Here is a 26,217-nt window from a genome sequence, read left to right as displayed (position 1 = left end):
AATAGAAGTGTAAATCAATTTCACATGCAACTGTTAATTAGTGCCAACTAGTGCTTGTTAAAGCCAACTATTGGTACTTGTCTCCGATTAAATGCCAATTTAGCACCAACAACTAATTATGCTATGCACCTAACTGACCCTAGGGTGCGCAATTGCATGCCTAACTTTAGATACCATTTCTAGAATCTGGAGGATTTTGTCCCTGTGGGCCTTCTACTTTTCTGGCCTCAAACTGGGTAGTGATCCCAAGCCAGGGAAGCGCACGTATTAGAAATATGAGTTAACATGGATAGAGCCAGTGGCGTTCCTAGCCTCGACGGCACGTGGGGCGGATCGCCGATGTGCCCCCCCCCCGGGTGCATGCCTTTGGGGGGGGGGTGCCGCAGCATGCGCCTGTCTGCTCCCAGTTCGCTACGCTCGCTAAATTCTCTCGTTCGCTGCCTGCAGCTCCCTCCCTCTGCCCCGGAACAGGAAGTAACCTGTTCCGGGGCAGAAGGAGGGAGCTGCTGCAGCGAACAAGAGAATTTAGCGAGCGTAGCGAACTGGGAGCAGACAGGCGCACGCTGCGGCACCCCCCCAGCGGCGTGCACCCAGGGCAGACTGCCCCCACCTTGGTACGCCACTGGATAGAGCCAAGAATATTGACACACAAGGCATTGACTGAGTCCAACAAAGGAAAGTGAATGAGACTGATAGATAGAACTGGAGAAAACCTACATGGGAAGAAAAGTCGCTCAGTATTGGAAACAGGGTTAGTGTTTTCATTAAGTGAACTAGGCAGTCGTCTAGAGCACAGAGATTTGGGGTGCAGCAAATGGCTGTAGGGACCCCAGGCATTCCCCCCTCTCAATCAGTGGCAGGCAGAACACGCAGGCAGCTAAACAAGAAAGCACAGGGCCTCAGCACCTGTGTGCTAGAGGCCTGCAGTGTCCCCACCTCTACTCTGGCGCATACTTTCTTTTATAGAGTGGGTACAAATACAGCAGCTTTCAATGGGATCCCATGCACTCCCCACCAGCCCTGGTTGTTTAGCTGCTGGCCTGCTTATGAGCTCTGGCTGCTCCACCTGGCTGCTATGGCAAGGGACAGCAGGATAAAGAGAAAGTGGAGATGCTGGACAACCAGGTGGGGGGAGGGGGGAGCATAAACTTAAGAAAGATCCAAACCCCTGTTTAAACCCAGAGTGGAGGAGTGGCCTAGTGGTTAGAGTGGTGGACTTTGGTCCTGGGGAACTGGGTTCGATTCCCACTGCAGGCACAGGCAGCTCCTTGTGACTCTGGGCAAGTCACTTAACCCTCCATTGCCCCAGGTACAAATAAGTACCTGTATATACTATGTAAACCTCACAGAAAGGCAGCATATCAAGTCCCAGTTCCCTTTCCCTATTTCAGATTCTACATGGAATGTTGCTACTATTGGAGATTCTAGATGGAATGTTAATGTTGCTATTCCACTAGCAGCATTCCATGTAGAAGCCTGCCCTTGCAGCCGCGCAGGCTTCTGTTTCTGTGAGTCTGACGTCCTGCACGTACGTGCAGGACGTCAGACTCACAGAAACAGAAGCCTGCGCAGCTGCAAGGGCAGGCTTCTACATGGAATGTTGCTAGTGGAGGAGTCGCCTAGTGGTTAGTGTGGTGGACTTTGGTCCTGGGGAACTGGGTTCAATTCCCACTGCAGGCACAGGCAGCTCCTTGTGACTCTGGGCAAGTCACTTAACCCTCCATTGCCCCAGGAACAAATAAGTACCTGTATATAATATGTAAGCCGCATTGAACCTGCTATGAGTGGGAAAGCGCGGGGTACAAATGTAACAAAAAAACCTGCTGTTACCACATCCTCTCGCAAAGAGTTCCAGAGCTAAGATGCTGGACTGCTGTGAGGGGAGAGAGAGGGGAGGAGAAGCAGAAGAGAGAGAGGAGGAGATTGTAGTCCACTGGGAGGAGGCAGGAAATAGGACCACTCTAGATTAGGCAGGGAGGGGAAAGCTGGCCAATGGGAAGAAAAGAGGGAATGCTGAGATACTGGACTGCTAGGGGGGAGGGGAGAGGAAAGGAGAAGGGGCCCTGAGGCTCAAGTTTGAAGGCTCAACTAGAGAATCTACCGTAATAGCCAGTTGTAGCAGTCTAGATTGGAGATATTCACCATAAGACAAAAATATGTAATGAAAGAGATGGTGGCAGAGAGACCACAGGATGGATAAAACTTAGACAGACAAGCAAAATGTGGATGTGGTCTGCAAAGGTGTGATAAGAAAGCCCCCCCCCCCCCAAATGTACCAAAAGATCCAATCAGAAAGCGGAGGCCTATCTACTCAGGTGTCTTGACGTTTTGATTTTACACCTAGCATGTGTTAGCCACAGTTAAAAACATTTAGGTGCAAAACTTCCTCATGCAAGTTAACACAGTGAAATGACTGTTAATGCACATATTGTATGTTTATGTTTATTAAAACTTAATATACCGCCAAGTGTCGCGTCCCGCACGCCTACCTGCTCTCCCGCCGCGGGGAGCGGGAGCCAGTGGTCTCTGTGGCGTGAGAAGACGGCCGGGGGGTTCCTGCGTGGGGGCCGGCGCTGCCGCAGGACTGGCGGGTCAGGCTGGGACCGGCGGCCAGCGATGGCGAACGCCGGTCTCTTGGGTGCAGGAGGTCGGGACGAGGTTCGCGCCGCCCAAGATGGCGGCGCTGGTACGCGAGGGCCGACGTCTTCTTCGCTCCAGAGCTGGGGGGCTCTGGAGCTCCGCCTACCTAGCACCGGATTGGAGGACCAAGGCGGAGACTCCACCTGGGAGATCGGCAGAGCCAATCTGAGGGGCTCTGCCGACTCCCAGGGCCGGATTGGTGGGTTTCTCCCACGAGGGCGGGGTGGCACGATATTTAAAGACGGAATCTAGCTGACATCCTTGCTTCAGGTTCTGTTCCCGAAGCCTGCGCAGGGGTTCCGTGTTGCGTCTTCCTGGACCTTCCCAGAGACTGTGCTTATACTTGTCTACGGATTGCTAGCCGCCTATCCAGAGACTGTGCTTATACTTGACTACGGATTGCTAGCCGCCTATCCAGGGACTGTGCTTTGTATTTGTCCACCGATTGCTAGCCGCCTGCCCAGGGAGTTGCCCTGCGCCTGACTGCTGGTTGCTGATTGCCCGTTACTCCCGACTCTAGCCAGGTCAGTCCGTCAACCCCGCGGTTCCAGCAGTCCTGCTGGCCGCCTGCAGCTGGGGGCTCAACCCCTGGTGAACGGCGGTCGCCGTGGGTGAAGATTCGGGGTTGCACGGCTGTCCTCCGAGGTCCTTCGGGGCCTTGCAGGACCTAAGGGCTCACCGACGTTAAAGACAAGACACAAGCCGGCAATAGGATCTAAGCAGTTCACAATAATCTAAAAAATGTAAAATCAAAAATAGAAAGGAACTCCATAATGGCACAGCTGATACTGATGTGCAGACCCTACCTCACTTTCTGCCACATTAGCAGTTAACAAATAGTAACAACATTGGTATTAACTTGAAGGCAAAATTCCTATCCATACCGTGCCCACTAACTGGAATTTCTGTGTTGTTTAACCCTGAAATCAGTGTATGCTGTTACTGCAGAAATACGCTATTAGTGTGGATTAAAAGCTGAGTGAAACTCCAGCGTTAGAGGCAATTAGCGCCGGACTAGCACACATTAATGTGCGCAGAATATACTCAGACGGATGTTAATGAGGTCATTTGATATTCCCTCTCAATGCTCAGAGCAGAAACAAATACTGCCCTTAACGCTGGGAATTTACAGCCAGCTTGGGGGGGGGGGGGGGGTGACATTGAAAGTTTTCAAGAGAGGATTTCTTCACAATTTCTCACTGTAAACTGCCAATTGTATCTTATTTATTTATTTCAGAGATTTATATCCCGCTTTAATATCAAAGTGGATTAAAAAGGAACACTCATAATATCATAATATCAAAACATATATTAAAATCACAAGACATCACAAATCTCAATTATCATAATAAAACAAAAGAAAATAGGGATAACTGCTAAAGAAATAGACTTGTCCTTATGTAAGAAATGCTTTTACAAAATGAAAAAGGTTTTAACAATTTCTTCAATTGTTGATAGTCAGTTCAAAGTCTCAGGTAACCTGGCAGATGGTTCCACAAGCTCCCTTCAGCGATCGAAAAAGTGTGATTCCGTGTTTCTGAAAAATGACAGTCAGACACAGATAGCTGCTTCTTCGACACGGAATGAAGATCTCGCTGTGATTCATACATAATCAAAGAATCCATGAAATATTGCGGAGTAGCACCATATATACATTGATGAATCAATATCAATATTTTATACTGTACATGAAATTTCACTGGCAACCAACATAGACATTTTAAAGTAGGTGAGACCTGCTCAGATCTCTTTGTTCCTGTAAGTAAGCAAGCATTCTGCACAATCTGCAAAGCCTGTATTTTAGTCGAATTCAAACCCAAATAAAGGGAATTGCAATAATCTAACCGCAATAATACTAGCCTCTGTAGACAGTGGGATTTGAACCCACCTTCACTGATTTTCAGCTCACTGCTATAACCCACTCAGGTGGTTGGGAGGCGGGGCTAGTGCTGGGCAGACTTAAACGGTTTGTGCCAGAGCCGGTGGTGGGAGGCGGGGCTGGTGGTTGGGAGGCAGGGATAGTACTGGGCGGACTTATACGGTCTGTGCCCTGAAAAAGACAGGTACAAATCAAGGTAAGGTATACACAAAAACTAGCACATATGAGTTTATCTTGTTGGGCAGACTGGATGGACCGTGCAGGTCTTTCTCTGCCGTCATCTACTATGTTACTATGTAACTGTTCAAAAATCACTCACTGGTATCATACTCTTCAATCTATTCAGCAAATGTAACTGAAAAAAAGCAGAGTACATGAATGTAACTCACTTTGAGCTACTACTGAAAAAGGTGTGAGCAAAATAAATAAATAAATAAGGGTCCCTTTCACAAAGCGGCAGTAGGCCCAACGCGGGCTTACCGCTCGCTAAAAAGGAAGCAACATCAAGCTACCACAGCAGCCCATCGGTAGATCTTACCTCCAGCACAGCGTGATATCCGGTGCTACAAAACTATATTTATTTTTGTAGTGCCGGTGTGTACCCAGCGGTAATTGGACAGTGTCATGCGCTGCCCAGTTACCGCTGGGTTAGCATGGAAGCCCTTACTGCCACTTAAATGGGTAGTGGTAAGGGCTCCCCCCCCCCCCCCCTCTGAAATGGCCACACAGCAAGTGCTTCACTTACCACACGGCCATTTCCTGAAAAAAATAGGGTCCTACCTTTTACCCACTGCAGTAAAAGGGGGCCTTGGTGCTCGTCAAAAACACGCGCTGACACCAGCATAGGCCCCCTTTTGCCGCAGCTTGGTAAAAGGGGCCCTAAGGAAGTATGTAAGTAGAAATCACATGTCACATGATTTATCTGTGCTTGCATACTTAAATTATGGTCTAACATCACACCCAAATTTCTAATAACAGACAGGGCCGGGCTTAGGGCAAGGCGACCGAGGCGACCTCTGCCCCGACCGCCCGAGTTTCAGTCCCCCTCCCTCTGAATTTTAAAAGTTACCTCGTCGGGTTACAGGCAGCGGCAGGCGGCAGCAGTGAAAAGCGTGCGAGCTGCTCGGCGCTTCAGGAGCCTTCCTTTCCCTCTCTCAGCTCTGGTCCCGCCCTTGTGGAAACAGGAAATGAGTGCGGGACCAGAGCTGAGAGAGAGAAAGGAAGGCTCCTGAAGCACTGAGCTCGCACGCTTTTCACTGCTGCTACCTGCCGCTGCCTGTAACCCGACGAGGTAACTTTTAAAATTCAGAGGGAGGGGGACTGGAGTTCAGAGGGAGGCCTCGGAGGGATGGAGGCCTCGGAAGGAGGGGGGCCTTGGAGCTGGGAGGGAGGGAGAGGGGCCCTGGAGTGAGGGGGGCCCTGGAGCTGGGAGGGAGGGAGGGAGGGGGGCCTCAGAGGGAGGGGGGATGGTCCTGGAGCTCGGAGGGGATGGCCCAGGAGCTCGGAGGGAGCTCGGAGGGAAGGGTGGCCGACCCTGGAGCTCAGAGGGAGGGGTGGCGGGCCCTGGAGCTAGGGTGGGGGCGGGGCTAGGATGACACCCCATCAAATTGGTCTGCACAGGGCCCCGCACTTGTTAAGACCGGCCCTGATAACAGACTATACATGTAAATCGACACCTCGATATTTCAAAACTGTAGGCAATGATCTAAATTTTTTCCAACATACATAAGTTCAGTTTTTGCAAAATTAGAAGCAAAAGGAAGCCCATGTGGCCTATAAATGCTGATAGTGAGAAACAAATAAATGTGTGGGAGCAAAACAGAAAGTGAAAGCACACATTGGCGCCTGTTTTTCTGTGCTTAAATATGAGCCTTTCAAGTGAAAACAATTTTTGAAATGCTTATATTTAAAAGCACAGAAGAACGGCGCTGTTGTGTGCTTGGCTGGGCATGTGCACAAGAGCTGAGCTTACCGCGAAACTCTTGTGCGTATGTGCCAGGCATGTTCCTCCCCCTTGCTTTCGGTTTCATACTGCATGTATAACTTGAATACTATTTTTTTTTTGAGCATTGGAGAGCTAGGTTTCTGCACTGTTCTTCCACTATGGGGTCTACGCTGTTGGCTTTAGCACCTGACCTTTGACTGGGGCCTCAATTTTCTTGGGTACCACAAGCCAGATTAAAAAAAACACTTGATAATTCGCCTGAAGATATTACATCTGGGGGGGTCTTTTACTAAGCCGCAGTAATGTTTTTAGCTCAGGATAGAAATCAGCTGACGGTAAACGCCGACTCCCCCGTTATATTCCTATGGACTTCTTGGCGTTTACCGCCAGCTGATTTCTACAGTGAGCAGCCTAGTCCCCCTAATGAACTCAGAGGGCTCCTGGCACAATGCAAGTACATTTGAGAGACTGAGATCATCAATCACAGTATACGCTGGCTCAAAAGTGGGGTTCATTCCTGTCATGGTATGTGCAAATTATAGCAGCTGGAGACACCAAACTCTAGATGGGAATGGTGAGCCAGCACACACTGGAGCCTGCTGGCACCCTTGTGACCAGTGTTACTGAGCCCAACTTTCACACGCATGCTACCTTCTACCAATTTCTGTCTGCAGAAATTAAACTTCAAAGTGATTTTATTGAAGTGAATTATCACTGCGCTTTTAAATTCTCTCCCTCTCCTGCAAAGATCCTGTGAATATTCCCGTCAGCAGGGTTTTAATTGTTGCCCAGACAGGCATCAGGCTTTGCCCCTCCGGCTCCTAGTAATCCATCACTAATGCAGCGTTAATAGGCAGATGCCTTACACACTTCTCAGAGGAAGGATGTGAAAAAAACTTTGTGCTTCCATTCTCTAGTTTTCACCTCAAGGTCTGGCACAAGAAAAGGCCTCGGCAGGGGTCTCATTGTCCTGCACAAGGCAACCCTCTGATTCACTGAGTTCAGCCCCCCCCCCCCCCCCCCCAGACACGGGCCGTTGCATCCCAGGCAGAAAGGGGATGCAAAGAGCTGGGAACCTCTTAAATATAGCAGAGGAGCAACCGAAATGATTTCAGGGTCGTTGTGGGATACACAGAATTCTAGAACTCTGTATTCCATGTCAAAATACAACATTCGACTGTACCATCAATTAGCTTTCGAACAAGCATAATAGAAAAGTATCCCCTTTTTTTCCTTGGGAGATTGGTCTGTTCCAGAGACAGATGTCTTCAGCTTTTGGGCATTTGAGATGCGGCTAATGCCTGAAGTTAAATGAAATACTTGAGAAGATACTTTGCAAGTCTGGGTGGGAGGCGGAGAGAAGAGAGAAAAACGGGAGGATCGGTTTGTTTTCAACAGGTGAGTGGAGCTAATAATTTATAATTTCTGTTGGAAGGTATAGCCTGTAAGTTCTTTGCTCATCTCGGTTGCAGACCACACTTTTTTAGTTGGACTAAAGGTTAAAGCGTCCCGTTCTCTTCGTCAGGTCGGTGTAGCATGGACTGGAAACCCCGAGGGTCAGTGTTTTGAGAGGAAAGGTGCAGTTTGAAAGGCTTTAAAGTTATGGGATTGTAGGGGGGAAGGGCAGTCTGGGGGACTTACCTGGAGAGAATGCGCTCTAGGAGTCCTAGTGGGTATTAGAGCATTGTGTAGAAGGGGGGGGGGCGGGGAATCATTTTTTGGGGGGGACCTTTATTAACAGGCGTTAGGGTTGGTCATTGGCACCCCTTCTCCCTTTCTGAGTGTTCTCTGACTGCATTTACATGTAGGATACCTCTGGCCTTTCTTTAAAACCGCTCACGTGGAGCTAACTCCAGTATATTTAAAGAAGACCAGTAAAACAAAGGGAGAAACTATATGCACAGACTGGTGGGCGCAGGTAAGAGGCAGGGCATATTGAAGCCATTGAGTGGGAGCACAGGAGCTGCCCAATCTGGCAATTTCCTCACACTTTGCAAAACATCTGGGAGATATTTGTCCCTGTGCTACAAGGGTTCTTTCTTGTACATAAGTTGCTCTGCCCATATGTTCCCTTCACAGATGAGAGAAGTACTCGTGACTGAGCTGGTGTCTAAATTTCATACAAAACTTTCAGTGTCCAGGAAAAAAAAACTCCTTAGGGGACGTAAACTTTTGATAAAGCTGGAAACCTAGAGTCAGATGATTCACAAGACTTTTGTTTTGTTTTTTAAACTCTGACGGTCTCTGAAGATGTGAATACATCTGTGTTTTAATTAAGATTTCAATGTGAGGTGGTGAGTAAATAGTTGGCCGAGTTTCAAGATTTCATCAGTTCTGCCTTTAAACCAGATAGCATTTTATCAGGGCAGTGCTTATGCCTTTCTTTCAGTCTTTGTTTCACAGGCGGTTTTCTTTGATTTTTTTTTTTTTTTTAATGTGGGAAGGACTCAAGGTCTAAGCAAGTTTAGCAACAAATCTTCAAAAGCAGAGTTAAGAAACAAAATCTAATCAAATGCTGCCCAAAAGGCATGTGTATGACCTAGAGAACCTCTGGTTACAACATCACATATGGGGTTCCGATTCTACACAAATGGTACATTCTGGTTTATAAAGAAAGCTACTACTGTTACTAATGATTTCTATAGCGCTACTAGATGTACGCAGCACTATACACATTATATGCAGATACTTTCTCTGTCCCTAGAGGGGCTTGCAATCAATTTTTTTTGTACTTGGGGCAATGGAGGGTTAAGTGACTTTCCCAAGGTCACAAGCAGCTGCAGTGGGATTTGAACCCACCTTCACTGATTTTCAGCTCACTGCTATAACCCACTCAGGTGGTTGGGAGGCGGGGCTAGTGCCGGGCAGACTTATACGGTCTGTGCCGGGGCTGGTGGGTGGGAGGCGGGGATAGTACTGGGCGGACTTATACGGTCTGTGCCCTGAAAAAGACAGGTACAAATCAAGGTAAGGTATACACAAAAACTAGCACATATGAGTTTATCTTGTTGGGCAGGCTGGATGGACCGTGCAGGTCTTTTTCTGCCGTCATCTACTATGTTACTCCTCTCCTATATTGTTACTTCAAATTTTGCACTCATTGCTATGAACTAAAGGTGGGTCATTTATTCCACCTTGCCCTTCAGCTGTTTGTACTGTGTTCACACATGTGATGCCTACATGGACAGCTAAAGAGCAAATCTTCATTAGAATCCCACGTATGAATATATGAATGTCTGCATGAGAAATTGACTAAAGTCTGTGGCATTACACCAAAGCTGACACTGAGCAGACAAGATTGGCCTTATGCCCCTTATCTGCCATTGCTTTATCCTTCACAAATTAGAATCCCAAAAGATCTTTTAAATGTGGGGGGGGGGGCAAAACAAAGTGATATATTAAAAAATCACAATGCAAAAAATATAAATGAGTATGTTAGGTAGTGAATCTTGCATCACACACTAGCAGAGCCTGGAGGTAAGGTAACTCTTTACACACGGGGTACACATCCCTTGTGCCTTACCTAGCTTATCTGTTCTATAAATATTAGTGTGAAGTGTATTATGCAAACATAAAAATCCAAATTTCAACATTGTTTAAGCTTGATAACCTCAATCCATAGTAACATAGTAAGTGACAGCAGATAAAGACCTGTACGGTCCAACCAGTCAGCCCATCACGGTAAACTCATTTTACTTGATGTGCTGCGATACTTTATATATATATATATATATATATATATATATATATATATATATATAATATATATATCCGAGTTTGATTTGTCCTTTCCATTCTCAGGGCACACAGACCGTATAAGTCTGTCCAGCACTCCTCGTACTAAAAGTTCTGAAGCTAACGACTGACGAAGCCCCTTAAAATTTACACTCAAGCCCATCCCTATCTATTCAGTCTCGATCAGGGTGTAGACCGTAGAAATCTGCCCTGCACTGGTTTTGCTTCCCAATTACCAGGGTCGCCACCCGATCTCCGCTAAGATTCCATGGATCCATTCCTTCCACGTTTTAATTTCAGTCGTATTAGGACCATCACCAGCACAGCCATGTTTCGATAACTCTGCATCAGGATGATAGCCCTAACAAAAACGCCATGTTTAATGTTGAAATTTGAATTTTAATGTTTGTATACATACATATTTATAGAGCAGAAGATGAGCTAGGTAAAGCCAAGGGCTGTGTACCCTGTGTAAAAAGAGTTACCTCCGAGGCTCTGTTAGTGTGTGATACAAGAGTTTACTACCTAATGCATTCGTTTATATTTTTTGCGTTGGGATTGCTTTATCCTTGTCATGCAGAGGAAAAGGAGGTTTGCCTCTTTGGAAGTGACCTGTTGCTGGCAGCTGGCCCGATTTTTGATGTGTCTAGTGATGACATCACTCAACATAACATAAGCAAATGCAGTAAATAAATAAAAACATAACATAAACTTTGCCATACTGGGACAGACCGAAGGACCATCTGCCAGTATTCTGTTTTCAGCAGTGGCCAACCCAGGTCATAAGTACCTGGCAAGATCCCAGAACAGTAAAACAGATTTTATGCTGCTTATCCTAGAAATACTGATCAAATCGTATGGCAAAATTCTACTACAAATTAATCCAGTATGCAATACAACAATTTTGTGGTGTGTATATGTACTTGCGACTTGTTGCTGCATTTAATTCTTTTTCTTAGGGAAAGTCTCATACAGTCGTAGGGGTCTGTTCCACACTCCACCAATTATGGCGTACCCCTGTGATACTGTCCTCCATATGTAAACACAAATAAACAGGATAAGAAGAAAAAGAGAGAAAAAAAGTCATAAAACAGAAAATTTGTAAAGAAAAAAAGAGGGAGGAGGAAGGGATCGTCTGTGATTATATACTACTACTACTACTACTTAACATTTCTAGAGCGCTACTAGGGTTACGCAGCGCTGTACAATTTAACAAAGAGAGACAGTCCCTGCTCAAAGAGCTTACAATCTAATAGACAAGTGAACGGTCGGTCCGATAGGGGCAGTCAAATTGGGGCAGTCTGGATTCACTGAACGGTAAGGGTTAGGTGCCGAACGCAGCATTGAAGAGGTGGGCTTTAAGCAAAGACTTGAAGACGGGCAGGGAGGGGGCTTGGCGTAAGGGTTCAAGAAGGTTGTTCCAAGCATAGGGTGAGGCGAGGCAGAATGAGCAGAGCCTGGAGTTGGCGGTGGTGGAGAAGGGTACTGAGAGGAGGGATTTATCCTGTGAACGGAGGTTACGGGCGGGAACGTAAGGGGAGATGAGGGTAGAGAGGTAGTGAGGGGCAGCAGACTGAGTGCATTTGTAGGTAAGAAGGAGAAGCTTGAATTGAATGCGGTATCTGATCGGAAGCCAGTGAAGTGACCTGAGGAGAGGGGTGATATGAGTATATCGGTTCTGGCGGAATATGAGACGTGCAGCAGAGTTCTGAACAGACTGAAGGGGGGATAGATGGCTAAGTGGGAGGCCGGTGAGGAGTAAGTTGCAGTAGTCCAGGCGAGAGGTAATGAGAGCGTGGATGAGAGTTTGGGTGGTGTGTTCAGAGAGGAAAGGGCGAATTTTGCTGATGTTAAAGAGGAAGAAGCGACAGGTCTTGGCTATCTGCTGGATATGCGCAGAGAAGGAGAGAGAGGAGTCAAAGATGACTCCGAGGTTGCGAGCAGATGAGACGGGGAAATTGGGGTACGCCATAATTGGCGGAGTGTGGAACAGACCCCTACGACTGTATGATACTTTCCCTAAGAACAAGAATTAAACGCAGCAACAAGTCGCAAGTACATATACACACCACAATTTGTACTAATTGTTGTATTGCATATCCTAGAAATAAGCAGTGGATTTTCCCATCTTAATAATGGCTTATGGACTTTTAAGAAAGTATCCAAACCATTTTTAAACCCTGCTAAGCTAACTGCTTTTACCACATTCTCTGGCAACAAATTCCACAGTTTAATTACATATTGAGTGAAGAAATATTTTCTCTGGTTTGTTTTAAATTTAATACTTAGTAGCTTCATTGTGTGCCCCCTAGTTCTAGTATGTTTTGAAAGAATAAACAAACGATTCATGCCTACCCATTTCACTCCACTCAGTATTTTATAGACCTGTACCATATCTCCCTCAGCCATCTCTTCTCCAGGCTGAAGAGCCCTAGCTGCTTTAGCCTTGCATCATAAGAAGTCATCCCATCCCGTTTATCATTTTCATCACCCTTCCCTATACCTTTTCTAATTCCTCTATCTGTAAAATATTTTAATATCAAAGTAGTCACAGTCTGCAGAAAAGCTAGAGCCAGAATTCAAAGTCAAACTGGAACACTTTTTCATCATGAGAGGTGGTTCTAGTGAATGACACTCCCACTCTGTTCAGCTGTTTCAGCTTAGGCTAGGCTGGCCTGGTCTTTAAGCAGTACCTTGTATTGCTGCTTTGTTCAACACTTATTGCTATAACTTCAGAAGTAAGTAAATGGTTCTACTAAAACAGGCCTGGATATAGCTCAGAATTGAAACCACTCCAAAAACTAATTATTTGTCTGACAGTCAGTAGCAGTGAAAACAAATGTTTCAGGCTTCTGAAACACATCAGCACATAATCGGTTAGTATTTGACAGCCTATGTTTTTTTTTTTTAAGTTCTCATTTATCCCCAAAAGGAAAATAGACCTATAGAGAGTGTGTCAGATCAGCAGCGTGTTCAAAAGCTTTCTGTAGAAGCACTAGAACAGTCCGTCTGACCCCACAAAGCCACAGCTTTATATCTGCACATGAGCTGGAATCCATTGTTGATTTGGGATACTGATAGGTACTTGTGATCTTGATTGGCCACTGATGGAAACAGAAACACCTGACATCACTGCGGAGACTCAGGCCAAGGTATCGGCCTGTTTATCCGACATTGCGGCATGGATGTCCAACCGCCACCTGAAGCTGAACATGTCCAAGACCGAGCTCCTTGTCTTTCCTCCTAAACCCACTTCTCCTCTTCCTCCACTCTCTTTCTCTGTTGATAACACCCTCATCCTCCCCGTCCCATCTGCCCACAACCTCGGAGTCACCTTCGACTCCTCCCTCTCCTTCTCTGCGCATATCCAACAGACTGCCAAGACCTGTCGCTTCTTCCTTCTCAATATCAGCAAAATTCGCCCTTTCCTCTCTGAGCATACCACCAGAACTCTCGTCCACGCTCTCATTACCTCTCGCCTCGATTACTGCAACTTACTCCTCACCGGCCTCCCACTCTGCCATCTATCCCCCCTTCAATCCATTCAGAACGCTGCTGCACGTCTTATATTCCGCCAAAACCGTTATACTCACACCACCCCTCTCCTCAAATCACTTCATTGGCTTCCGATCAGATATCACATACAATTCAAGCTCCTCCTCCTTACCTACAAATGCACTCAGGCCGCGGCTCCTCACTACCTCTCCACCCTCATCTCCCCCTATGTTCCCGCCCGCAACCTCCGCTCACAGGACAAAGCCCTTCTCTCAGTACCCTTCTCCACCACTGCCAACTCCAGGCTCCGCTCATTCTGCCTTGCCTCACCCTATGCCTGGAATAATCTTCCTTTACCCATACGCCAGGCCCCCTCCCTACCCATCTTCAAATCTCTGCTTAAAACTCACCTCTTCAATGCTGCCTTTGGCGCCTAACCGCTCGAGATAGATAGAATGCCCCAATCTATCCACCCTATCAGATTAACTGTTCACTCGTCCTCTAGATTGTTCACTTGTCCTTAGTTTGTTCTCTTGTCGTTTAGATTGTAAGCTCTTTGAGCAGGGACTGTCCTTCTATGTTTGAATTGTACAGCGCTGCGTAACCCTAGTAGCGCTTTAGAAATGATTGTTGTTGTTGTTGTTGTTGTAATGGACCTCCAAACTGACCCTGTAAGGCAGTTCTTTATCCAACACAGTTCACATGATTTCTTGCAGTTAGTAGAAACATGCTTAACAACTGCAAATTATATTAACTGAATTAGCCACACCTTGTAACGTGGACACTAAATACAACTAACAGGCGATGGTCTCATTAATGACCACGACAACCCCCTCCCCCAAGAACTGTGAACATTGTTTCTGCCCCAGTCCAGCCTCAATTAACCCAGGACTTTATCTGGGAATCAATCTGAGAATATTCTATGTGGAGCTCCCACAGCACTTGCCAATGAGTTGGTGCCAGCTCCACTTGGCCTAAGTTGGCACTAGAATCTGTAACGTTTGCTCTTAAATAAAAGGTAAAGGTAAACAGGGATCCATGGCCGCCTACTAGAAAGGAAATAGAGCAGACTTGTTGACACTTCTGGTCCTCAGTCTCTTTGTACAGAAATTGATGGGCTCAGTGTTAAAGAGATTGAATTTATCATACGGATGATGAGATGCATTTATGTCGGTGCCTCCAGGAGAGGGCTGACAAGTACCTGAGTTAGAGATTTCTTTTCCTAATGTGTTAGACACTATTGCCATTTTCAGATCCTGGGGGGGGGGGGGGGGGCTTGGGGCATGAGCCACAGGTGCGGGCACTCCGGAATGGCAGACTTGCTTTTGGAGCCATGGGGAGCTTGAAAGGGGCAGTGCCAGCTCTGCCTGAGCCTTGGGGCCGAGCTGTGGGGGACTCTTCCCCTCCCCCCCCCCCCCCCCCCAGAGATGGAAAAATACCTCGGGTTACATATGGGAAGCTGTCAAAAAAAAAAAGCACACATAGGCAAGTTTGCAAATGTTTGGGGTCACAAAGTATGGCTGCTGCGCTGGGGAGACAACTTCAACATTTTGACATCATGATGTCTCCTGTCTTAAAACCTTGGGATTTTCAGTGTCTAGTAACAGAAGCTGATATTGTGATGTCATAATGCCTCATTCCACCAATACCTAAGAGCCAACCTCATCAGTGATGTCACTATGGCTTGATTGTCCTATACTTGGCTCACTTTTATTATATATAGTATTGATTTTGATTTCTAGAGACATTCTTTTTTCTTAAAGGAGGAAGTTATCAATGTGTTAACTGTTAAAATGTGTTATTTTACTATAAACCCCAGTTATTATTAACTAGGTCTTGCTGTATAAAATGTGACCTGTGCAAAATAGCAAGAGTTAGTGGTAAAATAACATGCCTTAATGACAGCCCATGTTGATAACTACTCCCCTAAATGCTTTTAAATTTTGACCCCAAAAATTATATTGGAACACATCTAAAGCTTCTCGACCTTATTGTCTTAAAAAAATAGGAACAATCTTACCCTTAACTAAGGACTGAATTGTAGCTTCCAGTGCCTTGAGTCATGAGCTCATTCCTTGCAACTGCCTTATTGAGGGAGGAGAACCTGATCAAAGCCTTCTACTGAGAATGTACAAAGCTGACAGCTAGCCAGAATAAGTAGCCTTGTTTCTAGCTATTAATCTATCTCACTCCAAATTAGAAACTTCTCAAGGGATGTCATTAAGACAAATCCCCCCCCCCCCCCTCCAAAAAAAAAAAAAACATCACACACACTCATTCATTCTCTCTCTCTCTCTCTCTCTCTATATATATATATATCTATATATATATATATATATTTTATTTATTGCATTTGTACCTCACATTATCCCACCTATTTGCAGGCTCAATGTGGCTCACAGAGTGTTGTTATGACATAGTCATGACAGGATCTTAGATACAATCAGTAATAAGCAGAGATTGGGTGAGGAATTAGAGAATAAGGTGTTAGATAGGGTAGTGTCCGAGGTGTATTTTGATATCTGGGTGGGTTGGTGTGGTGATTTTGTGTCGTTGAGAACCCACAATATTGAGCAAACGCCTTCGCTGTGTCCAGTGAGAGCAATTTGTTTACAGTTTAGCACCCCTAATCATTTTGAAAAGTTGACCCCTCTGCCCTCGCCCATCCCTCCCCACAATGGCACGTAATATATGAAACAGTATAGATTTACTGTGTAGACTTTTTTATTTCTATGTGGAGGAGAAGCCTAATGGGTAGTGCAGTGACCTGAGAACCAGAGGAACTGGGCTCAATTCCCACTGCAACTCCTTGTGACTCCGGGCAAGTCCCTTAACCCTCCATTGCCTCAGGTATAAAATAAGTACCTGAATATAATATGCAAGCCACTTTGACTGTAACCACAGAAAGGCAGCGTATCAAGTCTCATCCCCTTTCCCTTTATAAAACAGACGCTGGCATTACGCTTCCTTTGACCCTTGCACGATTTTCTTTTTTTGTTACATGACTGTGTGTATATTTTACAAGGTAGTGTGATTTATGCATCTGTGCCCTAGGGAATACCTTCACATGTGGAGGGTCAGTCTCTAAAATACATTTATGCCCCTATTATTTATGTAAATAATTAGAATAATGGCATATTTGAATGTATGTGTGCACATACACACACATATGGTAAACACCTGTCTAAGCGCTATTCACACGTCTTGCTTAGTGAGTATTTTACAGGTAAGTAGTGTAAATAAGAGATTTGGGTCTTTTTACCACCATCCCAATAACCATACATATAAAAGATTGGAATGATAAAAGACCAGGCCACATGTATGAGAAAAGCAATTTATTAACTTACCAATAGAACATACAGAATTAAAATAATTTTTCTCATAGGAGTACAGTTCTGCTTATACAAAAGTATTGGCTGAGACTGTCTCCAAACATTTACTGATCAGGCTACTGCTTATATACTGTTTCCATACAAAGCTTTTTCATAAAACATTAGTTCATTCTTTCACTCATCATCTTTCTCTCTCATGTTCTACAGCCCAAATCTCCCTGCTACATTTCTGTTATCTCATGTTCTGTTTCCTGAAATCCTATTCACATACCATACTAGCTACAGTGTTGTCTGTTAGTTTGGTCGGCCTTCACCTTTAAACAACATCCCTTAATCCATAACTGTGCTACCATTTCTTCAGTAGTAACTCACTTGTACGTAACATCCAGAATACTATAATGCACTATAATACTATAACGAACCTTTTCCGGAGGTGCGAAGGCGGTAGAACGAGAGGACATGAAATGAGATTGAAGGGGGGCAGACTCAAGAAAAATGTCAGGAAGTATTTTTTCACAGAGAGAGTAGTGGATGCTTGGAATGCCCTCCCGCGGGAGGTGGTGGAAATGAAAACGGTAACAGAATTCAAACACGCGTGGGATAAACATAAAGGAATCCTGTTCAGAAGGAATGGATCCTAAGGAGCTTAGCCGAGATTGGGTGGCAGAGCTGGTGGCGGGAGGCGGGGATAGTGCTGGGCAGACTTACATGGTCTGTGCCCTGAAAAGGACAGGTACAAATCAAGGTAAGGTATACACAAAAAGTAGCACATATGAGTTTATCTTGTTGGGCAGACTGGATGGACCATGCAGGTCTTTTTCTGCTGTCATTTACTATGTTACTATGTTATCTGTACAGAGAAATTATTACCTCCTAGTTATACCCCTCTCTATACTGCCAAGCATCCTTCTAGCTTTGGGTACTGCTGTGTCACCTTGTTTCACCACCTTGAGATTTTCAAACACTGTCATCCTGAGGCATCTTCTCAGGTCAGTTCTCTCGTCTTTCCTCCTATAATGTGTAGCTCTTTAGAGAATTCTACATCCCAAGTGCATCACTGCACTTCTTGCAATGTGTGTAAATCACTTTTCATGTTGTCTACACGCTCCAGGGAATTCACTCTTGTAAATCTTTATCAGTGTAAAAAGGCAAGCTTTTCATTTGAATCCTTCGGCGGTAATATTGCTCACAAAAATATCGAACGGAATTTAGCCCCAGAACCGATCCTTGAAGCACTGGCACCTGATTCAGAATGGTAATTCTGATAATTCCTCTTAAGTCATAGGAAAGGAGACACAACAGAGCCTTGTGTTAGAACAAGCTCTCTAATACAAGGGAAAGAGACCAGTGTTACTATCAGAAACCATGACCAGTCTGGCAAATGCCTAAAATGTGAGACCTTATCCCAGCTCTGTCACTGGCTCTGTTTGACTCTGGGCAAATTATCTGGATGGCAGCTCTATAAAGGGGAGCCTATACGCACCTACTGGAGGCATATTCTGTGAAAGAAATCAGGCGCTGGCTTTCCTTTTATAGGATAAATGCTCACACCTGAATTGTTAATTATATTCTGTAATTTATGAGGTCGGTATTCTGCTGCCGGTGAAATTCAGAAATTCAATGCCGGGCCATCTTTGGGCTTCGTCATTTGAATTTCCAGGTTTGCAGAGCCATCTAACATAGCTGCAATATTCAGCAGTGAACCGACTGTGGGTTACTGCGTAAAGATAGGTGACTTTTATGCAGTCCTGTTTATGTGATTAACCTGGCCGGTTAAATCTGAGTATTGGTACTTAACCAGCCAAGTGCTGACTCCACCCATCAAAATGCCCCCAAAATAACTGTTTTTCAGGGGTTTTTTTTTTGTTACATTTGTACCCTGCGCTTTCCCACTCATGGCAGGCTCAATGTGGCTTACATGGGGCAATGGAGGGTTAAGTGACTTGCCCAGAGTCACAAGGAGCTGCCTGTGCCGGGAATTGAACTCAGTTCCTCAGGACCAAAGTCCACCACCCTAACCACTAGGCCACTCCTCAACTAACAGTCATTTTCAGCAATGCTAATCAGTTAAATGCTACTGAAAATGACTGGTTAGTGATTTAACCAGCAAGGTTAAATGGCTTTAAATTCAGCTTTTTTTCTTTCTAGCTCCCTCTCTCTGGAATTGTCTTCCTAAAACTATTAGATTGGAAGAATCATATGTTAAATTTCGCAAACTTCTAAAAACACATCTATTTCAGAATACATTTGAAAGTAATCTGGGATGAAAAAGGGGAACATGGGCAGAATAAATATGCAGTAACAAATCATATGTTTGCTTATATAAACTTGTTATGAATGGATTGTCCACTGATGTTTTTTACTCTTTAGAATGGATGTTTTTAGCTTGCTGTGCTTTCCTGTCAAATTAATGGAGTTCTTATATGTTATTTTAAATTTTGATATTTTATTGTTTAAGATGTAAACCGTTCTGGTTTGTGTATGCAATAAGAAACGGTATAGAAAATAAACGATAAATATTGACCCCATATGTGTGTGTAACTGTACACCCCCATCCACGCTCCACCCAAGGTTATGCCAGCTTCAAACTATGCACCATTCGATGTAGGCACCAGGGGCATAGCCAGACTTCGGTGGGAGGAGGGTCCAGGCCAAATCTATGGGGGCCCAGGCCCCCGTGGCCCCACGTAGCTACGCCATTGGTAGGCACCAGTTTATAGATCAGCCTTCAGCACGGATCCCATGTCTAACTTATGGGCACTGTACTTACGCCTGCTAAACGCAGGTATAAATGCCGACGCCCAATTTAGGCGTACTGTGGACAAATTTTGTGAATTTATACGCAACTTTTTGGAATGTCCCAACACGCCACCTGGCCATGCCTCCTTTTCAGATGCACATGATTGAAGTTAGGCACACAGTGGATGTGCACGCAAATGTTTAAGACTGCCAATTAACATCAGTAATTGGTTGCTAGCACCCAATTATTGATGTTTTTGAACTCATTTGTCAATTTATTTGGCATGATATATAGAATCTGGGGGTTAGTGAGTATATATTCACCTCTGTGCATATATATCGGTATTCATTTGCATGCATATTGATGCCCGCCAATAGTGTATGAAGGGCGGGACAGTGGGGGCGGTCCTCCCCGGGTGCAGGCAGAACGGGGTGCACGGAGCAGTCATGCAGCTGTCATTTAACATAATATAACATAACATTTTATTTTTATAGCCCGCAATACCTCGCAGTTCGATGCAGGTTACACACAAAAAACTGGACAACCCAGGAATACAATAACAATTCATGATTTAAAAACTAGTACTTCCTTTCGTAATTCAAAAACAAATGTCTTAAGTAGTTGTCTAAAATGTCCATAACCTGATGTCTGTGCTGTTAAAGATTAAATATCTCTACCTAATTTAGCTGCCTGATAAAGCAAAGTATCGCTTCTCTATGACCACTAAGCTGGTCGGAAGACGATGGCAACTCCTTTCTCTTTCCTGTAGAAATGAGGTCCTCCCCCACCAACTTGCAATTACACAGCGATTTACTTTTGTCCTGTTAAAGATGTGTCTTTTTCACTTTCCAGTGTGCATGCAGTTAGATGCCTGGTCTCCTTCCCCCTCTCCCTTCCCCCAAGCCCACCCTAAACAAACAAAAACAAAGGGCAGAGAGTGGGCTGGGCCCTATTTCTCTCTTCCCTGCTCTCCAGATGTCGCTTTTGTTTAGCTGGTACAGCAGTTACCTGGGTGATTCCCTGAGGGGGGAGTGAGTGAGCTGCTCTCCCTTGCCCCTTCCCCCTAAAACAAGAGGGTGCAGTATGAACTGCCTTTGGAAATCCACAGTAGCAACGGAATGCAGCAGCTCTCACAGGAGGGGACAGAGGTGGGACAGGTGATGAACTTTGCTATGCTTTTCTTTCATATCACATTCCTCTTTACCCACCTGTGGGGAACAGCCTCTCAGACTGCAGACACAGTCAGATGTCTCTCATACAACAAGACAGACACACCCCAGCCAAGATTAAGTGCTGTAAGGTGATTCAAAGGCAGGCAGACACAGGTGAGCATTTTGGTCCCTTGTGGTTTAGATTGTAAGCTCTTTGAGCAGGGACTGTCTCTCTTTGTTAAATTGTACAGCGCTGCGTAACCCTAGTAGCGCTCTAGAAATGTTAAGTAGTAGTAAGTAGTAGTAGTACAGAAGAATGGACAAGATCATTGGATTAAAATGCCACAGATATAAATTTCCTTTCAACCAGAAAATAATCTGGTCCCCAAATATCTGCAGTACCTGAGCCCCCAAGTTACCATCACCTCAGTCCATCCAAATCCCTAAATATCTCCAGCACCTGAGCACCCAGGTTACCATTTACCTCAGTCTATCCAAGTCCGGAGGCCACCACTGGTAATAGTAAACAGTTGGGCCAGTATTATTGTTATGCAGTTAATTTGGGCGGGGAGAGGGTAACGGAAGATAGTAACTTGTCCTGAATCACAGAGAGTCACAGACAGATCTAGAATTAGAAATGAGGAACGGGGAGATGCAGAGTCAGCTAAGATGTAATTTATTTATTTATTAGGATTTATTTACTGCCTTTTTGAAGGAATTCACTCAAGGCGGTAACATAGTAAATGACGGCAGATAAAGACCTGTATGGTCCATCCATTCTGCCCAACAAGATAAACTCATGTACATGGTATGTGATACTTTATATGTATACCCGAGTTTGATTTGTCCTTGCCATTCTCAGGGCACAGACCACAGAAGTCTACCCAGCACTGTTCTTGTACTATAGTAAACATAGCAGATGACGGCAGAAAAAGACCTGCACGGTCCATCCAGTCTGCCCAAGAAGATAAATTCATATGTGCTACTTTTTTATTTGTACTGTCCTCTTCAGTGCACAGACCGTATAAGTCTGGCCAGCCCTATCCCCACCTCCCAACCACCAGCTCTGGCACAGACCCTATAAATCTGCCCAGCACTATCCCTGCCTCCCACCACCAGCTCTGGCACAGACCGTATAAGTCTGCCCAGCACTATCCCTGCCTCCCACCACCGGCTCTGGCACAGACCGTATAAGTCTGCCCAGCACTATCCCTGCTTCCCACCACCGGCTCTGGCACAGACTGTATAAGTCTGCCCAGCACTATCCCGGCCGCCCAACCACCAGCCCTAGCACAGACCGTATAAGTCTGCCCAGCACTATCCCGGCCGCCCAATCACCAGCCCTAGCACAGACCGTATAAGTCTGCCCAGCACTAGCCCCGCCTCCCAACCACCAGCTCTGCCACCCATTCTAGGCTAAGCTCCTGAGGATCCCTTCCTTCTGCACAGGATTCCTTTATGTTTAGCCCACGCATGTTTGAATTCCGTTACCGTTTTCATTTCCACCACCTCCCGCGGGAGGGCATTCCAAGCATCCACCACCCTCTCCGTGAAAAAATACTTCCTGACATTCTTCTTGAGTCTGCCCCCCTTCAATCTCATTTCATGCCTTCTCGTTCTACCGCCTTCCCATCTCCGGAAAAGGTGCGTTTGCGGATTAATACCTTTCAAATATTAGAATGTCTGTATCATATCACCCCTGTTTCTTCTTTCCTCCAGGGTATACATGTTCAGGTCCGCAAGTCTCTCCTCATACGTCTTGTAACGCAAATCCCATACCATCCTCGTAGCTTTTCTTTGCACTGCTTCAATTCTTTTTACATCCTTACTAAGTTCTGGAGCTAACGTCGAAGCTCCTTAAAATTTACACTCCAGCCCATCCCTATCTATTCAGTCACAATCAGGGCATAGACCGTAGAAGTCTGCCCAGCTCCCATTTTGTTTCCCAATACAGTAAGAATAAATTAAGCATGATCTGTAGACAATTACAGCAGTAAAAATATTCAATTGTTCCTTGAAAAGAGATGGGAGTATTGAGATGAGCCGGTAAATAGTCTCAGTACCCAGACCAATGTGTTTCACAGTTCTGACTTGCTGAAGAGCTGTAGCAGGTCCTTGGTGAGCCTGCTGCTGGACTCACTGACCAGGGTAATAACATTATGTTTCTAAACTTCTTCAAACAGGAACAGATGCTCTAATCCTGCTGTACGTTTGGAAGCGTTAAGCAACTTCCACAGTGTCAGATAGGGTTGGAGCAGGATTCACATCTGCATCTCCAGTTTCTCCTGCACTAGACCAGCCCAGACTCTCAGGCAGTGCAGAAAGATATCAGAGGGCATCTTTCATAGAAAAAATTCAGGCTAATACCAAACCTTAACAGTTAGCACTCAGAGGGACCAGTCCACAAAGATAGTGGATAGTAGAGTATGATCAGCATGACATCTGCACGATACAGAAAAGGGTTTTGCACAGAAACTAATCCTGTACAAAACCTTGCATTAGACAGCAGCACACAGCATATTAAAATCAACGATAATGAGAAACTGCGCAGAAGACTGCAAGATGAGCACAATGTAGGAACTTGAACTGAGGAGGTGTAGAAGGGTTAGCTCATTCTACTACTAATCATTTCTATAGCGCTACTAGATATATGCAGCGCTGTACACATTATATGCAGGTACTTTCTCTGACAATCTTAAGTTTTTGTACCTGGGCAATGGAGAATTAAGGGCCTTGTTTACTAAGCCGTGCTGTAGGCACTCAAACATTTTAGCACACGCTAATGATAGAGACACCCATTATATTCCTATGGGTGTCTCTAGTGTTAGCGTGCACCAGGGGCGTAGCCAGACTTCGGTGGGAGGGGGGTCCAGAGCCCGAGGTGAGGGGGCACATTTTAGCCCCCTTCCCCGGCACTGCCAACACCCCCTCCGTCATTGCCGACCCCCCCATGGCATTACCGACCCCCCCACCGCCACCACCAACAACTTACCCCCCCGCCACTGACCCTCTCAACCCCCCCTTCCCGCTACCAACCCTCTCCTGCCGTCGCAGGACGTCAGAAACAGAACGAAGGAAGAAGAGGAGCTAGTCTGGCAGGGGTTGGGGTCCCCCGCCAGCAAAGGTAGCAGATGGCGACACCAGGTTGGCGGCGGGAGGGGGGGTTGAGAGGGTCGTCGGCAGGGGAGTCCAGGGCCAAATCTACGGTGGCCCAGGCCCCCGTGGCCCCACGTAACTACGCCCCTGGCGTGCACTAAAAAGTTTGAATTTCTACAGTGTGGCTTAGTGAACAGGGCCCTAAGTGACTTGCCCAAGATCACAAGGAGCCACACTGGGGATCAAAGCCCGCTGCACTAACCATTAGGCGTCTTTGTGCAGTAGTGTCTGTGAGGATTTAATGCCAGTTTCTTCTTTGTGCTGTGACCAATATCAGTAACATTTTTTTTCTTGGCTTCCATGAACAGCATGTGAAGAAAAAGACAGAACAGGGGAGGCGGTAGTTCTGCACACAGGTCTGAGCAGAAAAAAACCCTGTATCTGCACATGCGCTGTATCTGCACATGCGCTGGAATGTTCTGTGCATAAAATGTAATGCTCGGGAATGTTTGCGATGCTGATATTTTATCCACAGAATAAACATTCCAGCTGATGCACACACTACTAGCTGCCCTCAGTGCAAACTGGTGTGGACATGCATCAGGCGTGATCTCCTGGGCACAAGTTCTATGTGCATCAAATTTGCATTTCGAGCAAAACCTGAAAGCTACAGTTGCATTAGAAGCCATGTGACCAGCCATCAGCGCATGGCTCTTAATGCAAACTTTTTGCATTGGCCCCAGTTCCTAGCAAAACCTGAAGAATGGCTCAGAATTTGGCAGCTAAGATTTTAATCCCCAAAAATGCAGGGTCATGTATTTAGGCTACTAAAACCTGAGGGAGTGGTACAGTTTAGGGGTGAAGTACTTCTGTTACATGAAAGAGGAGCAGGACTTGGGTGTGATCACATGTAGCCAAACAGGTAGGAAAGGTGATGGTGAAAGTTTGAAGAATTGCTTGGGTGCATAGGGAGAAGAATGGCCAGTAGGAAAAAGGAGGTGCTATCTCGGTATAAGACTCTGATGAGACCTCATCCTATATAATAATTTGCACCTCCAACTTTCCATGTCTGACTGCCTGGGTTGGTAACATCTCCTGACGTCAGGCCAGCCTCCAGCGTTCCATTCCCCCTCGCTGTCCTGCCCTCGCGTCAAGGCGTAATGACGTCGGAGGGCAGAACAGTGAGAGGGAAGGGAACGCTGGAGGCGAGCTGATGTCAGGAGGGATGTTACGAACGGGACGGAAGCCAGCGCCAGCCAGAGAACATTTAGGTACAAATCGAGGGGAGGAGAGAATCGCGGGAAGAATCGCTGGACATAGAGGGGAGGGCAGGGGAGAGAGAAAAAAGAAGCTTACGTGACAGCCTTCCTAGGGCCAGTTTCATTGTTGAGGAAACGGGCATGGTTCCACTAGTTTAGAATATTGTGTACAATTCAGGAGACCGTACCTTCAAAAAGTTAACAAGATGGAATCGGTCCAGAGGGCGGCTACTAAAATGATCAGTGGTCTTCATCGTAAAGCATATGGGGACAGACTTGGAGGTCTTAATATGTATACTTTGGAAGAAAACTCAACTAGCAAGCTGAAATATCAAATTATGACTTATCACCGTGAGATATTCATATTTAAGTACATTCTTAATTTATATCAATGGAGGAAAAGACCTCAACAGTCTACGCTTGGCAGCAGATCAAAATTTCTAAGTGCCAGCTTATTTACACTCCAGTTTTATCACTGGTTAAAAACCTCCATACTTTATTCCTTTCGTTAATTTTTTGATATTTTTATAGTGATTATAACTATCCAAGGCATTTTATAAATTATATGTAAAGCACTTAGCAGTGCTGACTCTTAAGGTGGACCCTAGCATCAGGTAACTATGATTCAGATTATTCTTCCCAATGTGCATCACTTTGCATTTGTCTACATTAAATTTTGCAATAATATACAAATCCACTTTCACCGTTGAACCTGTCGCTAAACATTTATCCTCAGTGATCGAAATCCTGTCATGCAAAATCTTCCATCTCTTATCAGGAGATTATCTGCTGCCATCTTCCCAGCCTAGTAGAGCAGAAATGTTCATTGGGCTTCACCAGGAAGGGCAGTGAAATTCCTGAAGGGGGAAGATCCAGGATAATTGTTTGGTTAGAACCAGGAGGGGGTGTAAAGTGTTATACAAACACATTAAAAACCATGAAAGC

General features: G+C 45.5%; 1 protein-coding gene and 1 long non-coding RNA gene across 2 annotated transcripts in view; one reads left to right on the top strand and one right to left on the bottom strand.

Annotated features, from left to right (window-relative positions):
- Positions 1 to 7,818: 7,818 nt before the first annotated feature.
- Positions 7,819 to 26,217, top strand: part of INAVA (innate immunity activator) — a 73,707-nt gene continuing 55,308 nt past the window's right edge. Inside the window, exon 1 of the mRNA XM_030220888.1 lies at positions 7,819 to 7,862. The gene's annotated coding sequence lies outside the window, so the exon portion shown is untranslated. The remainder of the gene's footprint in view (positions 7,863 to 26,217) is intronic.
- On the bottom strand, positions 9,200 to 24,283 carry LOC115481610. The gene is made up of 3 exons (XR_003943980.1): positions 24,272 to 24,283; positions 13,520 to 13,522; positions 9,200 to 9,286 (listed from the first exon to the last, which is right to left on the bottom strand). It is a non-coding gene; the product is annotated as an uncharacterized LOC115481610 (long non-coding RNA).

Source organism: Microcaecilia unicolor, chromosome 12 (assembly GCF_901765095.1).
Source record: "Microcaecilia unicolor chromosome 12, aMicUni1.1, whole genome shotgun sequence".
NCBI classification, from domain to species: domain Eukaryota; kingdom Metazoa; phylum Chordata; class Amphibia; order Gymnophiona; family Siphonopidae; genus Microcaecilia; species Microcaecilia unicolor.
Note: the sequence above shows the minus strand (reverse complement) of the source record. Positions and strands in the feature narration are given on the sequence as shown.